Consider the following 6007-nt stretch of genomic DNA (forward strand, 5'->3'; position numbering starts at 1 on the left):
AACCTGTGATCTTTTTACTGTCTCTGTAATTTGTCTTTTCCAGAATGCCGTATAGTTGAAATCATATACTATGTAGCCTTTTTAGATTATTTTCTTTCCCTTAGTAATATACACTCAAGATCTCTCCATGTCTTTTCATAGCTTAATAGCTCATTTCTTTTTAACACTAAATAATATTCTATTGTCTGGATGTACCACAGCTTATTTAGTCATTCGCTTACTGAAGGATAGCTTGGTAGCTTCCAAACAATTTTTTTTTTATTTATTGCCCATGAGACACTTTTAACAACATTCATCATTTTTGTCCTTGCAGCTTCTGACATATCTGAGACTGTTAATGTTTTTACTCAGGGTATTAACTGCCTGTGCTTCCAAAGTTGGGAAACTGGGGGGATGTACAAAAGTACCTTCTAAGTTACTTCTATACTATATTTATTCTAATCCAGGGCCAAACCATGTTCTGAAGACCAGTGGGAACAATTCTCCTTTTCCTCTTGTCATTTAAGGTATCTGACGTACTAAATCTTGGTTTCCATATTTCAGTTTTCCTTATAAAATAGCTCTTTTGGGGACCCAAACGTCCTCATATGAGCCTGTCCTACTCTCCTTCCTTCCTCTCTCTCTGTCTTCCTTTCTTTTTCCTTTTCTTTCTATAAAAGTGAAGTTCAGGTCCTATTGAAGTTGCCCTGAAGAGAAGACTAACATATGGAGAAAAGAACCTCATGGCAAACTGCTTTCCCCACCCAGAATACCCTACTCATGTGCCCACAACCACTTGACTCACTCTGTATTTGATGGGAAAAATTCAAAGTAGAATTCAATGTAGATGTAGATGTAGAATGAGAGATAGGAAAAAGAAACAAATAAAAATCAAAACTTCGTAGTATTTATTAGATAGAAACAGAACAAATGACCATTCAAATTTGAAGCTTCAAAAAACGACTTGAGGAATATTGTGCAATGGTGACATTTGTTTGTTTGCTTGCTTTTGAGTGAACATTATGCTCTGTTTTCAGTAGGCCCTTTGGGTATAAAGTAACAGGACTTAATGAAATGATACGTGGGGAAAATGCCAGAACTAGGAATCAAAAGAATGATTTTGGCTAGGTCAAAATCCAAAAGTACAAAAATGGCAAAAACACCAAGCTATGTCCCAGCCAAATGGAACATTCAGGACCTCTGAATGTACTTGTTTTCTGCCACTATTAATTTGCACGTGCTAGTCTCATTTCTTAGAAAACTCTTTTTCCCCCTTCCCTTTCCAAAATTGTCTTGTTCTTCTAATGAACCATCTTCCTTCTGCCCAAATGCCCTTTGTCTTTCTCACACAGAGACAATCATTTTATAGCCTATACATCCTGCAAATATTTCTTTAACTGAGGAAACCGCTTGCAGTTTTAATGGTTTTTTGCACATTTCTTTCATCTCCTTGAAGGCAGGGACCATCTGCTACTCATTTCTGTGTTTCCAGTGTCCTTTTAGCACAAAGCTTAGTGCATAGCATTTCTCAGTAAAAGTTTGGTGAATCGAACATAGTAGGACCATTGGCTATATTGTGAGAAATGCATATGTGGATTATTTCATTCTATCGCATATATTATTCTTAGCTATTAAGCATGTCTAAAGCTTAAATAATTTTTTTAAAGGTAATAATTTGATATGTCAGGCGTTGAAAGATATTAATCTTCTGATACCTAGGTGCTCATTCTGACATTGATAGGTATCTTTTATTTTCTTATCATGCTTAGAGTCCAGATGGATTTTTATTAATTCATCAAACAATGCAGCAGACTTAACTTATATTGAAATCAGTATACTTAGTGTAATCTTAAAATAAAACAAATAAAATTATTAAATGGGCCTGGATATTTAATTATGACTTTTTAATGCCTAATAAATTTAAATGAGATAAAAGAGCAATATACTTCCTTATGATATAATACATAACTTTTAGACTTTGCCTAAACTTTTGGGCTCTGGCATGTTTACTTGATCCAGATAAGGTTTCATTAACAGAAAAATTAATGGATTTTATCCCAAAAGCATATGCATTTTTTGTTTGTTTGTTTCTAGGTCTGAAGCCAGTTTGTCATGAATTTCAGTTGGTCTGAAACTTTCTGTTCTTTTGATGAGGGGGCTCCTGTCCAGAGTGGTTTTCTTACACTAGAAGTAGGAGTTTTATAATATCAATAATGAATATTTGTTAAGCATTTACAAATCCAACACTGTGCTAAGTGCTTCACATTTAATCCTCATAGCGTTATATGAATAGGTGTGATTGCTATCCTCACTTTATATGGCTATGGGAGGAGTCTGCATTTAGACTCTTCTTATGAAACCTATCCTAACTGTGAGATGAACGCAATTTATTGTTAAAAGTTGTGATTAAAATTTACTTATTGAGTAGATTAAGTTTTCCCTTCACTAAGGTTACCTTGCATGAGGGAATCCATGATCAATTTAAGTGCAAGTATTGCTATTGAACCCTGAGCAAGTTCATATCCCCCAAGACCTTGGTCCATGTGGTCATTCATGTTATGGCCACAAGGGGGTGTTTACTAAAAGCAAAGGAGCCTGTTTACCATGGGGAAAGCATCTTACCTTTGAAATGTGTTCCTTGATTTAAAGTGATACCTGGGCTTGGAGTTTAACCTTGCTACAACTTTTTAAATGTGTTATAAAGGTCTTCTGACAGTCCTCTGCTTGTTACGCCTAGTTGCATCACTATTTGGCCCATTCCACAAAAAATAATATGGTTTTAGGCCAATTCTAGGGTAGATACAAAAAACACCATAATCATCTAACACAACATAATTCAGCTACTTTTAAATGAGATTTTTAAATTATTTTTTAGTAGCTCTTTCTTAGAGTCTGCTGGCAAGCTCTGTAGAGCTAGATGATGGATAGATTAAGTACTTTAGCTCACAGCAAAGAGGAATTTGATCATCAACATAAAATTGAATAAAAAATTCAGTCTGGAACCAAATGGCTAAAAATTTAGTTTTCATATACTGCAGATAATTATGCTAAATGCAATCATTTAATTTAATAACTATGTTATTTTAACCATAGATTAAAAACATATGCCACAATAAAAGTTTGGGAGAAAACATTATGGAAAAATAGGAAATTGACTCGTCTTTTAACAAACTTCTATGAGGAGAATATTCATTTTAGGCAGTTGTCGAAATTCAAAGGTTTAATGTAATCTCTTTCTTTTTTTTATTTGAAATACTTATGTAGATCATTTCATATGAATTTATTGAGGTTTCATCTCTTCACGCATAGTTACAAAACTGGATAGGGAGAAGCAACTAAAAAATAATTATCATGAAAATCTAGATATCTGTCTGTATGTGTATTTGATATCCTATTTTCAGAGTTTTAATATACACAATAATACTTGAATGTGGTCCTCCACACTCACAAGTGATCATAATTTATTCATCCATTCAATGAATATCTATTCCAGGCACTTGAGATCATCCATTAGTAAACACAATAGCCTCAAATCCCGTCATTGTGAAGCATACATTTTAGTGAAAGAGAGGCAACAAACAAACAAAAGCAACCAATAAGCAAATTATATGGGGTGTTAATATGTAAATATTATTGAAAATTAGATCAAGTTAAAGAGGATTAGGGTGCTGAGGAGGACTGCAGTGAGGCCAGAGCGGACTCACTGAGAAGGTAAAGTTTGAACAAGGACTTGAAGAAGTAGAGGGTGTTTGTCTTGCAGATACCTGGGGCAGAGAAATGGACACTCCAGATGAGGGAACAGCCAGTGCAAAGGTGACCATAGGCAGAAGAACAAAGGGGTGTGGTATAACTGACTTAACTTTTTAAAAGGTTTATGTTGATTTTTATGTTGCAAATAGACTGTGCATATATGTTGGGATGGGTGGACTTTTTAGGTTTGCTACAAGAGATAATAGCAGCTCCTATCAGAGGGATAACAGTAGATTCTGGATTTATTTTGAAAGTTGAGCCAACAGGATATCCCGAGATTGGATGCAAGGGGTGGAAGGAAGAGAGATTCCTCCAATATCTTGGGCCTGAGCATCTGGAAGAATGAAGTTGTCTTCAGTTGGTATAGGAAAGACTACATCTGAGTGCCAGGGGCATATAATCTTCTCTTCCCATTAGGAATAACAGTCCCTGGCACAAGATCACCCTGCCCAACTCCTGACAGACACCCCTGATCAAAAAGTCCTTCATTTGTGCTAGCCTGATGGAGCTTAGAATCTTTCTTAACATACAGAAGTAGATAATTCCCGACTGTAGTTTGAGAGTAAGATTAACCTTATTGGTTTTCTTGCTAGGCTACATCTAAATACAACTAGATTCTCCAAGTCATCTCATCATTGTAGCCGATTTCTTTTAAATACAGTTATGTGCCACATAGCGACATTTCGGTCAGTGATGAACCATATATGACTATTGTCCCAAAAGCGTATAACGGAGCTGAACAATTCCTATTGTCTAATGACATCATAGTGATTGTAACATCACAGTGCAATGCATAACTCACATGTTTGTAGTGATGCTGGTGTAAACAAACCTACTTCACTACCAGTCATATAAAAATATAGCAAAATTATGTACAATACCTAATATTTGATAATGATAATAAATGGCTGTTACTTTTTATATATTTATTTTACTTTTTATCATTATTTTAGAGTGTACTCTATTTATAAAAAGTTTTCTGTAAACAGTATGTCGTGTTAAGCAGGTAGCAGCCTCAGACATCTCATGTTTACTATGCCACTTGATGCATCATTTCTTCTTGTACTTGATTTAATCTTGTGTTGTTTTGCACAGTAACATGTTGTACAGGTTTTCAGTCTAGGAGCAATAGGCTATAGCACACAGCCTAGGTGTGTAGTAGGCTACACCATCCAGGTTTGTTTAAGGGCACTCTATGATGCTCAAACAATAATGAAATCATCTGACAACACACTTCTCAGAACCTATTCCCATCATTTAGTGGTGTGTGACTATACACTTTATCAATATCTAAAAAGGAATAGCCTTGGCGCAAATCCCAACTTATTCCAGTTGATAATTTATCATGTCTCTATGAAATAACTAGCTTTCTGCATTTTTCTAGAGTGAGAAGGAACAATGTAGTGTCTTAGAAATCTGTCTCAGGTCTGCCTCACAGCAGACTTCTTGAACTGCTTTGTAGCTATCATCCTATTCACTACCAATTTATTTACTTATTTATTTACTTAATTTTATTTGTAGAGTGAGAAAAAGTAGAACAGGCATCCTGGATTTTGCCAATGATGAAGGCATATCTAACGTGAGAGAAGGCTATCCTGATTTCTTAATGAGAAAACAGTTTGATTGTTGGAATGAAGACACGGTCTGATTCTCTTTTACCAGTTAAATCTTTGTGTCCTGTGTGTTCTTTCCAGTCCTCCCACAGGGCAAATATATTCTCTCTACCATCTACTAGAACTTAACAAAGGGTAACAGAGTTCATAGTAAATTCTTTCCTTGACACCTAGACAGTAGAGTATTTTAAAAAGAAATAATTGAAATAAAGTCTAAAGGACATGCTGTAAAAATATATCACTTCTTCATTTCAAAAGGAGTTTATTAAGTGTGTCCAGACTTTTGTTCAGTTAAAGTAAAATGTTTCACATTTCTTTAAGGATAGCAATAATCCATTTGGTAATAAGTGACAAGAAATGTATGTACAATTCATGCTGGTTAGTAGATTGTCTTTCTTTGTCTTGCCTGTGGCATATAAACACAGATGCCAGGAGAGAGTCCCTTTGTCTGTTAATCGGTGTATGGAAAACTGCTGACACAGCAGCTAAGAGATCTGTATCTGGCTACATGCTTGTTTGTTCCCAGTTTATAAAAGATTTTTCTTTGTCTAAATATAAATCAATAAAAAGAGAACTTTAGAAAGATTTAGAATTCTAACTATTTGTATTAAGATAAAAACTCCTTTTCATTATGTAGTGTTTCTGTGAATTGATTTATTTAGTAA

The sequence above is a fragment of the Pteropus vampyrus genome, unplaced genomic scaffold, assembly GCF_000151845.1.
Source record: "Pteropus vampyrus isolate Shadow unplaced genomic scaffold, Pvam_2.0 Scaffold1, whole genome shotgun sequence".
Lineage (NCBI taxonomy): Eukaryota > Metazoa > Chordata > Mammalia > Chiroptera > Pteropodidae > Pteropus > Pteropus vampyrus.